This window comes from Anguilla rostrata, chromosome 8 (genome assembly GCF_018555375.3).
Source record: "Anguilla rostrata isolate EN2019 chromosome 8, ASM1855537v3, whole genome shotgun sequence".
Taxonomy (NCBI): Eukaryota; Metazoa; Chordata; class Actinopteri; order Anguilliformes; family Anguillidae; genus Anguilla; species Anguilla rostrata.
In genome coordinates, this window is record NC_057940.1 from 12994592 (window position 1) to 13007896 (window position 13305).

The following is a 13305-nucleotide window of genomic DNA, read 5'->3' on the forward strand; positions in this document are numbered from 1 at the left end:
GCCTGGTGCTGGGATCATTTATGGCTGTGAGGAGACCAGTCACATGCCTGCCTTTGTTTCTGTGTTCTCTGAGATAGAGATGAGACCTTGAGGTATACAGTACACTTTAAATGTAACCGAAGATGTGAGGGCACTTTGAAGTTCAGTAAGACTACATTGCTGAGAATGCACGCACAGTCTTGCGTGCGTGCATGCACACGCAGACAAACATGCACACGCAGGCATGCACATGTGTACAAACACGTATATGTATGAGTACACACATAAACTCAGGCACATACTGACGCACAAACATACACATACACACACACAAACACGTGTGCACATGCCCAGGCACACAGATGTAAACATACCTGCATGTTTACCAAAGCGTAGATGGCTTTTCCCTCATAGAAACAAGTAGCCAATGTAACCATAATGTTTGCGACCACTAAGACAAGGCGGTTGGGGGGGGGGGGAGGGGAGTCTCATCTCAAAGCTCACAGAACATTGGTCAGCTAATCACAGGAAAAAATAGATTATGCAGTTGGATGAATCTCATTTCATGGCTCTGGCTTTGGTGGGGCTGTGTGTTCATGCAACGCCATGAGGGCAAACGAACGACCCACGCCCAACACGTTTGCGGCTCCGGTCCAAATAAAACGCCCGCCCGGTTTAACTGATTTCATTAATTTCCTGGGGTCCCAGGGATGGATGGTGGCTTCACATAAACAGAACATGCGTCATATCGATCCCGCAACCAGCGCACGTTTTTCTGCTAGCGCTTCCCTTGAGAGAGGCCCCAGTGACGTCCATGCGCCGTATGTAAAGGCGCGGTGATTCACGATCGACATTAGCCGTGGCTTGGTGCTCGCAACCGGCAGGAGTTCAAATCTCAGGTGGGCCGGCGCAACCTTACCCTCAAGCACTTAGCTTATCTTTAATTGCTTCAGTAAATATCCAGCTGTGTAAACAGATAACACGCAAAAATTGAATCTCTGCAAGTCGCCCTGGATCAGGGCATCTGCTAAGTAAATTAATTGTGATGCTGCCGTCTGGAAAACACGCTGATGTTGTGGAGAAGCTCGAGCCAAAAATAGTGCCTCTTTAGGGGAATGGAAAAGAAAAGAAGTAATTTGGCGTTTTGTTGTACTACTTCTAACCGCTCTTTGGTTTGTTGGTGCAGTAAGCGAATCTATTAGCCAAGCACATGTGGCAGGTGGAAGGGTGGGGGGGTGGGGATTGGGGGGGAGGGTCACAGTGGCAGTGACCCGTAAACCACAATCGTTATCTGGAAGTTAGTTGTGCGTAGTTTAGTCATTTGTCCTGGACTGAAATGAATAAAACCCCACTGCCTGCTGACATTGGAGATCACTGAGCAGGATCGCTTTCAGATGGATGGCCTTTTCCTACTGTGTTTAAGGTGGAAGGGTTGAGTTTGTTGACGCATCACCTGGGATGCAAACAAATGTGTTGGTGAGGGGGGACAAGAGGAGAAAGGAGGAAGGAAAGAACACTGGCCCCGCTCTGGCCTGGAGGAACACGCCTCCAAGCACCTGCCATTACCCACAATCCATCTCTCAATCTCTACTAGTGACCTCTAAGGGGAGGAATTTAATGCAACTAAAAGTCAATTTAATGTTGGCCCTGAAATATAACTGAAAAGTCCAGTGGATGATGCAATTGCAATACAGCCAAAATGCAAACTAAAAATAATAAATAAATGAGTAAATATGATGAATAATATTAGCACAGATGATCCACTCAGCATATGTTGAATATGATATTAAAAATACTTAATGTGCTCTCCGCTCAGCAGGTCAGTGGAGTGGGTTGCTGAGGAATCAAAACTTTTATATATACAAGTTATATCTAATAATCATACTCTATATTTCATACATAAATATAAATATGAAATAGTACTCTGATCTAAAATATATATTATGGGTATATGGACACTCGATTAATGTAGCTTCACAGATGCATTAACAATAATAATGTGACAAATTATGTATACTGTGAGTTGGTGGCATGGTGGTGCAGTGGGTAGCACTGTCGCCTCACAGGAAGAAGGTTCTTGGGTACACTGGTTTCCTCCCACAGTCCAAAGACATGCAGGTTAGGTTAATTGGATAAACTAGGTGTGTGTGAGGGAATGGTGTGTGTGCCCTGCGATGGACTGGCAAACTTTACTTCCACCCAATGCATGCTGGGATAGGCTCCAACACCTCCTGCAACCTTGACCAGGAATAAGCGGGTATACGTCACCCGAATACATTTTTTAAATGGTCACTCTTTGCAAGTTGATATTTACTGAAGTAATTCATGTTGGCTACCTTACTCAAAGATACAGTATACCTGGAAATAAAGCCTGCAGCTTTTGGATTGCACACCCATATTCCATCCTATACATCTTTAAAACTGAGATGCTTGCTATTCAGTTAAAATTGTTCCATTACTCGTTTTTTTTCTTCAAATTGTTCATAGTTGCTGTAAACAAATAAACAAATCTACACGCATACATACATACATACATAAACACATACATACTGCGCACACACACACACACATACATAAAAAGGGAAAGAAACAGAACATTATCTGTTTTACATGAATTCATATTGAATTCAGAAACATGAACTTAATCTGTCAGCAGTCAGAGACTGGATTTTTGTGCATAACATTTGTGCAACATAAAAACTCACTCACGTTATAGGCTTGCACCCTAAAACCTTGTGTTGCTGAAGGTGCACACCTTTTCTCTAGGTAATCACCACTTACATTTTTCTGTGCATCCAGAAAATAATTCATAAAATTAGCAGTGCGTGAGCTTGCCTTTTCTACATACACACTGCAGTGTTCAATGAAATGTCAAGTATATGCAAAGCCAAAACATGGAACCTACAAATACATCTTATTCACATAACAAGGGTATGTCCAAGCATTACTGTTCTTTACAATGCAGTTGCCTTGTAAATGTTACCATTGTTTTTCTTAGCAGAGAAGGATGATTGCAACCCTGAAACCAGTGACCTCAAAGCTTAATAAGATTCAGGGTGGCATTGAATCTCAAAACTCAGTTACAGAAACAATGCTTTTTCATTAAAATGCCCTTGTTTATTTTCTGTGCGTAGCTGCCGAACTTTTCATAATTCAGCTGCATAGGTTTCTCTGTGTTGGACAAGGCCATTCACCAAACAAATGAGCCGGACTGTTTTGTCTCAAATGCAGTGGATGAAGCCAATCCTCTTTTTGATGTACTATTGTAAATTAAACTCAATATCCTGCAATGTCAAGCCGTGCTAAAATGCAAAATGATAAACAACCTACGCAACATTTGGCAACAGGGGTAATATTCCTTTCTGTGCATCCCATACTTCTGAATATGAACAAAATATATAATATGATAAATGTAATAGAATCCATAGGGTGAAAAAATAACAATATAGACAATGCCACACTTTCCACAATGCACAACTAACGCAGGTATCAGTTACACAACATCTCTCCAAGAGCGCTATTAGCTGTAATTACATTAATAATTAATTACACTCATAGCTGGATCTGAAAATGTCATCACATCAGAATTCTCACACTGGAGCCATGAACTATGAAAATGGCATACCTGTGTATAGAAATATGCAGGAGGGAACGGACAATCCATGAAAAACACATGCAAATTTCTTACATCATGTGTGAAACAATCGTCTCCCCATTACATTAAAATATATGATAAGCTTTCCCTATAAAGTAAAGCTTCCAAACAACTATAATAATAACAACAAATTATTCATTAAGCAGTGTGTGCTATGTTGTGAACTTGACACTGATTTCACTAATAATGTATGACAGCAGTATGAAATCATTCTTCTTATTCCCATCGAGTCCAAAAATGACACTTTTGTTTTTGCTGGTTTATTGGTCACAGCCTGCTGATTAGATTCTGCCGCTGTAGTGGAGAACATCGCTCTGGGCAGGGCTGGGACAAGAGAAACAAGTGTTTGAGTGCTTTCACTTCAAAGCTGTCTGATATTTGATTAGAGCTCCCTTGCGTGGGAGCTAGGCTATTTGTCTAAGTCCGCCATGCATGGACTCTGAATGAGATCTCGGGCCTGGACGGGTCGGGCTGGACCTTGGCGGGACATAGATATGCTCCGCGGCACGCCGACGCGCTGTATACCCTGACTCACGAGGGGCATTCAGACAACTTTGAAAAATTGACCGAGATTCCCCCGCCGGTCTCTTTTCTTTGTTGAGTAACCAGCGCTTCACAAGCCCACTGTTGACATACAGGATTAGTGGTTTTTCGAGGAGCGGATTCAAGAGCGGGTTCTGGAGTCCCATCGCTGCTCTCAACCTCATTTTTCATACTGAATTATTTCACGGGGGGCTTGCCAGGTTGACACGGTGGTTTGAGAGCCAGCCTTGTAACCAGAAGCTTGTAGGTTTGAATTCCACAAGTGGGATGTTACATGCTCTTGCGCTTCATCTGAGTTGTCTCAGGAGCTATTGAGCTGCATTTATGTATGCTGTTGAGTGGTGTGATTTGTCATTACGCCATCTGCTGAGAAAATAAAGAATTTAAGTAGGGGATGGTGTATGCGAGGGAGGTGCTTCAGCTCAAATCTGACATTCCAGTCCTAAAGGGAAATTTAAAAAGAAAATGATAAAAAAAATTTCTCATCCTTCAAAAATCATATAAAACTAGAACTGAAGCTTGAAGAAGCGTGGGGGTTTTCGCATCTCGGTTGTGTTAACTCCCTCAGATGTACATTTGTATGTGAGCTCATGAATAACCATAGCATGATACATGCATATGAATTTCATAGTATTTTATTGTGTCCTTTGTGAATCTTTAAGCTCTTTGCAGTGATGTTGATAACCCGTCTCAGCCACCACTAACGCTTAGCACCCAGCTGGGCCAAACACAGCAGCCACTCCCCATCAGATGACAAATCAGCTGAGGTAGACAGTGAGGGATTCACTTTGGCCCCAGAGGATGATTTGATTAAATGTAGCTGGCACGCCCAGGGTCTGCGCCATTGTTTTTGATAAGTTCTACGAGAGAGGCGGCAGTGTAACTTAGTAGTTCAGGGACTGGGGTGACAGCTCAATGGTTACAGATGTGATTTCCAGCTGGTGCACTACTGACATGTAATGTGATGTAATGTAGTGCAATGTAACGGTGTTTGTGGCATCTGGTTCGGTGGCAAAGCCGATTGGTGGAGAGAGCACACGCACCTGGGTCGCGTTAACTAATCAGCCCATGTGCTTAAAAGCGAGTTCCTCTCTGCAGTTCAGGGTCAAGACCAGGAGTACACACAATGAGAGTGAGCCTCTTTTGAGTTTTGTTTCCCTGAGTGCTGTAAGGAAGTAAACCGGCCCTATAAAGCTGGAGGAGCTGGTTAGCTTTAAAGCTGGCCAGCTACGAGCAGCGAGCTGAAATGCTGTCGCTCCGTTTTGTTTCATCTTTACTGTCTTAGTTTGTTCAGTTAGTTTGTTGTTTTTGCCCAGAACGTGTGAGGGGGAAGGGGGAAGGTGTCTGTTTATTTGATTTTGTGTTGGTGTGGGTGCGCGCTCTCTCTCTCTTTCTCCATGCGCCAAAGACCGGTGCGCACCCTGTCGCATCTCCCTCCCAGGGGTGTCACCCCGGCATGCCACAGTGTTCAATGGCCACACCCCGAATTAAGACCCCGAATTTAGGAGTCCTTCTGAGTTCCGGCCCCCATATGGGTTTCCTCATCACTGCGCATTGTGTGAGTATGTATGAGTGTGTGTGTGTATGAGTCTGTGTGAACTGTAAAAGAATGCAAGTTGTGGATGAATGTGGATAAGTGTCTGCTAAATGCCTAAAATGTCTAATTACATTTTTCTCAGTTCCTCTAATGGCTATGCCATCAGCAAACTATGACCTCATCTTCTGTGACTGTCTCACAGGACTCCAAAGGGGTAGTGCACACTCTTCAGCTCTGGTGCTCAGTATATGGGTGAGAGACTAGAGTATTTCAAATTGTAGAGAAAAATAAATGGAGAAACTATTTTTTTTCTTCCGTTTTAAAATAGCCCAAGGATCCCTTTTGATAATACTTAAGCCATTATGCATCCAATTAAAGCTGTTAACATGAATCATAAGACTAAAATAATGAGCACATTTTTTCCCCCACAAATCATAACACTGACATGCAATTAATGCATTGTAGCCAAGGTAACAGCAGCTATTTAACAGATATACACTATTATTATTTATTTAATCAAAATGTACAGAACAGTTATAATGCATTTGATGACTCTGAGAGCAAAGGTTTACAAGATGGGTTGTAGGATCAGGGGATCCAGACTTTCACCACAGTGTCCCAGCTTACATTTCTCAAATGTGATTCTTTGCAGGCTAATCTTGGGAAGTCCATGTGGGGATTAACCAGGATTTCAGTCTAAGGTCATAATCCAAGCTGTAGCTGCTTGGCAAGGTTACAGTTGTTTCAGGGACTGGATTATGTTATGAAACTCATAAGATCTCTGGAGTCTTTATATACTTATGGAGGGGTGGGGGTGGGGAGGGCGAGGAGACAATATTTTAGATCTGAAGGAACCTGTTTCTCAGTCACATGCCATTGATGAAAAAAAACTTCATGGTGGGTCCATGGCTTACTCCTACAGGGATTTAAATCTTTTTTTATATATAATTGCAATCAGGATTTGACCTGTGGTTGTTTGGTGGTTCCTACCTATGGAACACTTAAACTAATCAGTTTACTGGAAGCGCTCACAGTATCTACTTAAATTTTACACATATAATTTTTGATGATGTCCCGTGTTCTCAGAATAAAGAGGACATTTCAGGTCTGTTGGTTGCAATCTGTCGGTCAAGAACGCATACAACCAAAGAGCTAGCGCAAAGTGGCAGAGAAAGAGAGGCACACGCATTTTAAAACATTTAAAATGATCACTCTCCCCCTGTCCTGAATGACAGGGCTCTGCCCATGGAACAATGTAGTATCCAGAAGAAGGGAGGAGACCATCCCGCCAGTGAGAACACTTGGCTTAATTTGATCAAGTCGTACTTCTCATCTAACAGATATAAACCTCTTCTGTCTGAAATTTATTGAGCACGGGACCTGGAATCACTTCTGCTGCCTCTTGGTTATAGAACAGCCATCATCATAGTGGCCAAACATACATCTAATTTCACTCTTAGACTGCTGTACTTATTATCTATATTTTAGTGGCAACTGACCCCTCCACACACACACACATGCATATACACACACACGCACTCACACACACACACACACACACACACACACGGCCCTCTTTTGTTTCATGCTAACTTTCTGGTGAAAGTGACACGTAGGCGACCTAACCAGGGGATGAAGGTGGACATTTGATTCTTCCTGAAAAAACACAATCACCACCCTGCAGAAACACTAAAAGGTACATTTCTTGGAAGTGGTGAAGTGATCCCTTTCATCTGTGGATAAAAAGCAAAGCAACTGCAATAGATATTCCACAAAATGTATGACAACTCAGGAAAACGAAACTGAAAATGTTAATATGTACATTTTTGTGCAATACTGCATTATACAGAAACTACTGGGTAAGTATGCATGAAAAAATATGAAATGCATTTTTAATTTATTTTGAGCTAATTTTATATATTATAAACCAGTGTTTATTTATAAACTTGTTTGTTCATTCATTGATCCATTTTACATGACAGTAAATCTATGAAGCTAATTATTTCCCCCCTTATCTTGTTGCATGTGTTATTATACTCATTAACGTGATGCTTCAAATCAAAACCACTCTTGCGTATGATGACAACTGTACATACCAAGCTGTATAGGGTAATTCCTGTCACTAGTGGGAGCCCTTAGTTGTTGTGTGTCAGTTTTGTAAATTTTTACTGTGCTTATATTCTACAGAGGATCCATGTGAGGCATAATCATGGTTGTGCATTTTCAGCCTCTATTGGAATACCCATCATACTATCTATTTAAGTGCACTTTTTGTTTCTGTCTATAGCATATTGCTCAGTTTTGTTCAGCCAGACATGTCTCATGCACTCAGTAATGGTGACTTTTTTTATTAATTCACTCTGTAAATCATGGAAGGTAAACTAATGGAACCGCCTACATCTTTGTGCTGCGGGTTATTTAAGGAAATTGAGGCTTTTCTGTATCGGTACAACAGCATTGTTGCGTTCAGCAATTCACAATGCAAGTTCATCCGATCACCTCTAACAAAACAGTTGCATTTAGATCAACAGTCAGCAGCCATGAACGGAGCAAAGCTGTAAATAATCTCTTTCCTGCAGAGAGAGGCCTCTTGACAAGGTGACAATGCCCTCCTCCACAGAGCACAACAATTGGAGGAGCATGACACCAGCGCTATCCATATTTCATGTGCTTCTCTGTCGCCAGAGCTGAACTCGACTGAGCATTCGTGGAAAATTCTGGAATGATGTCAGAGACAGCGTTTTCCCCTTCAGGCAGCTGAGCCTGACTTTCCTGTGGAAAAGGGCTGTCATATGCCAGTGGTCATGCAGGTGATACACGGCCACATGTGATGGCTCAACTTTTCTTTGCATTAATATTACGTATTTTACATATAAAATATGTAAACACTGGTACGTGTTACGTTTTTCCCCAGTACCTCTTTTGATAGATTGTGCCTTTTCATATATATAGTGTCTATTCATGTATATATTTTTCAAATACAAGAGTGACAGAATTAGACATTGTGTAAAAATGCAGATTTCCTCAAATTAATACTTTGTGTAAAAGTATAGTACAGTGGTTTATATTGGGCTTCCATAGGTTGTGAGTTTGACTCATGAACGTTGGAGTCAATTCATGCCTGCCACTTGAAAAAAATGCCTGCCGCTTGATAAATGAGGAATGAACTAAAAATGCATTAATGACTGAATGAATGGCGAGTGGATGAATGAGCCTATGAATGAACTGCTTAACTGAAAATGATAATGAAAGACTTCATGAACAATGACTAAATGAATTAGTGAGTGTAGTGGGTATGCAAGTGTGGTTGCAAAACCACTGATGAGCTTGAAGCTCAGCTTTTAAAGAGCGAAAAATGCTTTCAAAGACCTTGAGAAACGCTCATTGATTTTCTCCTTTGTCAGTCGTCACACACAATCAGGCAGTGTGGATGCTATTGGCTGTCCGATGACCACCCCATGTCCTGAACTATCGATTAGGGTTCGGCTCAGTTTTGGCACTGCTTGGCTCCCACAATCACCTTGCCTGCCTGGTAGGTGCTCCTGTAGAAAACAATCTGTGTTTGAGTTTTTTGTTTTTTAGAGTCTGTGCAGATCCCTCATATCTGTACATTACACCTGTTATGTTAATAGTCTTCAGCTTCCCCCTCCCTCATAATGTGTTTACTTCTGTGTGTTTATGAATGTCTTGGCATTAGTTGTGAGAATAACCAGACAAAATAAATAAGTAAATAAAGGTGTTTAAGCACATAGCTTGTGAGCCTTTGGAAAGCAATGTTGTGAATCCAGAGACACCCTGTATTTGATAATTCATCAACAGACTGTCTGTTATCATATTGACACTGAATTTATTCTTCTTTATTTACACAAATCTTGGCAGTTAATTTAGTCTGGAAATATCCAGCCAGTTGGAACCAAAGGTTTGTTGGGATCCTTTAAAAAAAACATAAATATAAACTTGAGTTTGTCTGTGCATAAATTAGCAATTATCAATCTCCATTTAGGCTCATTAAAAAGAGTGTAAAAATCACATTAAAGACACATTACACTTCCGTTCAGGGCTTCAAATGAAAAGAATCTATAAACTGGTCACATGTGACTGCTGCTATCATGGACAGATCACACATGAAAGCTGGCATCAGGAACAGTTTCACATGTTTTTTGCTTGTCAATAGGAAACATTGATTTGATTGATTTAAACGGAGCTTAATTTCCAGGACAGATGTAGGCTGCGTGATGTCATATTTTCATCGACCTTCAATGTGGAAATCAATTGCTCTGAATCCTGCCATCCCCTATGAGACCTTGCTGACTCTGTGCTCGACACAAGACCAGTGGGGTCCTCGGGGCAAAACGGTGGGCCCTATTAATCCAGCCCGAACCGCAAAATGCAGAAAGGCAAGCGCAAACTGCTGAATTCCCGTGAGTATTAAAAGACCAAAGACCAAGGTGAAACATGCTGAAGAAATGTCCCTCCTTGATAGAGAAGAGTTCTGAGTTTCTTAAGAGAGAAGTGATTAAATCTTATGATGAAAACAGCCTGTTCAAAACACACACACACACACACACACACACACACACACACACACCAGCAAAGTTCAAGCAAATATGCACTACACAAGTAGCCAATGTCAACCCTCTTTGTCCCAGTCCCCCCTTTGATTGTCTGCAGATGAGCGCAAAAGCATTCAAGGGTTGACCTTCTCAGAAAGGCATTTAATAATATATCAATAGTTTAATTGATAATCATATCAGTGAATACTTCATAAAAATTGACAGAACACGCAATGAAAAAATAAATGAATGAAAAAAGCATTTGGGTGTTCAAGGGGAAGTGAGACCTGAAGAACATCTATAAGTACTTTCTTATGACCTGTGAAGACCTTTAAAATGGTAAACCACAGCTCCCCTTTATGGCGTCGCTAAATTAAAAAGCTCTCAAGCCTTTTGTCCTAACGAAGGTCTTTCTGGCCACAATGCGCGCGCAGGCTTAGACAAAGCATTTTCAAAGGCGGCCATGCTTTTCCTCTCAACGGTATATAAGGAACAAATGAACTTCGATGCGATGCAACATTTGATTGTACTAATAAACGTTCCCCAAGGCCTCGGATTCTCATTTTTCTTTTTCTCATGCTATTGACAGAAGCAGGCCGCCGCATAGTTTTTACTGGTGTCCGCAGAGGCTTTGAGATTTGAACGATGGCGAGAATATTCCAGTGTTATGGAAATAGTGCTCTTTGGGCCTGATCTATAACGCAATATAAATTACAGGCGGAAAGTTCAGCCGCCCTTTACGGCGTCCTGCGCGACAGAGGCGTCCAGGAGGCCGTGAATGATTGTTGCGCTGTGATCCTGCCCTTTGGCTGTCACAATCAGACTGACTTTTCCCTCTCAGACCCGTCAAATGCCATCTCTATGAATAAATTGCATGTGGTATTATTTCAAAGAGATACATCATTTTTTGGTGACCATTACTCCCCTATATTGTGTGTGTGTGGGCATGTGTGCGCGTGTAGTCCTCATTTTTGCATACAGCACGCAACTTCAAAGGACAGACGTATGATATTGTGGGCACAGTATGCGTCCAGAGACAAGATAATTACAATTGGTTTGTAAAGAAATGCCATTTAGCAGATAGCTAAACCCATTGAAATCAACACACAAGGTGTAATCACATGTCCTTTGATGGGCCTGTCAGATGCATTCAGAATCATTGCATTAACTTATGAACCACCACTTAAAGAGCCATAGGCACATACACTGACACTATCATAGGTTGTGTTCATCATCTGTGACTATTAACATTGCCACAAGATTCTGATTGGATATGGTAACGCCATACCTGGTGTCAGCAGCATTACTGATGGGGCAAATGCAGTGAAAAGTGGACCCAGACTAGATGGGGCCCAAAAATGTCCAGTCTGATAGGGAAGAGTATTATCAGTCTTTGATTTATTTTTTAAGCGACCCAGTGTCACATCTTCTCATGGGGCCCATGACTCCAGACAGTGTCCCTGTGTGGTGGCATGCCTCACAGACAGTGTATTCAGGAAGTATGGCATCTATGGGTGCTTATGTAGAGCTTTGAGTGGTGATAAGAACAGAAAAGCACACACTTTGGAGAAGTCCAATGGCCACTTCATTTGACCCTTTCAAATGGTGAAAAAACAAACTAAGGCTCAAACACTTTGTGACTCTACACAAAGGAGGGTTGAGTGAGAGACTAAGAAAAATAAAATGGCTCAGCCCATCAAAAGCCTCTGAGCAAAAGCAAAGGGGCAACATGCTTGGTCTTACATAGGCACATGTTGGGCGTGATTTAAACAATGGTCTTGTGATCAAATTGTGTTTTCAATAGTGGGCTATGCAGAAAACCATGATTAAGTAGTTATTAATAAAAATTCACTTTGAGGTGGATATGAGTGTATCTCTATGCAAATTTTATACTAGACATGAGTCACTATAAAATACCTGCTGGTTATGTGGAGGTACTCCAGGTTTAAGGGCTAAGCATGAACCCTCAAAGTGTCCACACTTGAAGAATAACAATGAACTGATTATCATTTTTTAGGCAGAATGACTGCAAGAAATGTTGAAATGCAACCTCATTTAGAGGAAAACTACTATTGGTTGCACATTGACAGGTAATTGTAAATCAAATTCATGAGGGTTCAAATTTAAGTTAATTTGACATTTATATATCACAGTGCAGAAGATGCAGATACTCCATTTCAAACCAACGTAATCAACTTTTCTTTCTTCTAGAATGGATCAAACCATTCATAGTGAATTTCTCATCCAACAGATGGAACATAAGATAGCATGTCTATTGAATAAGCGCATAGTCATGATGATGGTATTGTACTTCAATGCAGAACTCACCCTCTCCTCTTCCTTGGGCTGTAACATGCTGCTCTGCTCTCTGGCAAATCCTTTTAACTGCTACTTCTTTTTAGCTGCGGCCGCAGCTCTATAGCTCTGTATGTCGGTCGGTCGGTTGGTTTGTCGGTCGGTCCACAAACAGTGTCCCACCCCGTAGCGGCCACAGTTTTCGTCCCAGGAGGCTGAAATTTGGCATGGACGTTGGTCATGACCGAAGGTAGAGCTGAGTACCTTTCAAGGCCGATTAACCAAGAGGGGGCATGGCGATGGGCGTGGCCTCACAAAAAGGCGCATAACTCCTGAATGGATTCACAGATTTGCACAAGATTTTGTGGAAAGGTTGGTCATGAGGTCACGTGTTTGTGTGAGGGTGTGTGCATGGATGCATGCACACATGGATGCATGTGCGTGTGCGATCACAGCTATTGCGGATTCACGCTTGTTTTTTTTCATTGAAGATCAAACATAAATTATAGGTGAGGGAATCTTGATTCATGGGGAAAAATATGTATAAATAAAGAATGGCAGCTGGAAAATTCCTACACATAGTAGAAGTGAGAAAGACAGAAGAGGGCAGGGAGAGTTGAACAAATGGGTTCGACAGCACACACAGATTTTTATAGACACAGGTTGGAAGTGTTTCTCTGGGACAACTCCAAGGTTAGCCCACGGGCTTATGCTTTATAGTGCCTCTGTCCCGTGGGTTACAG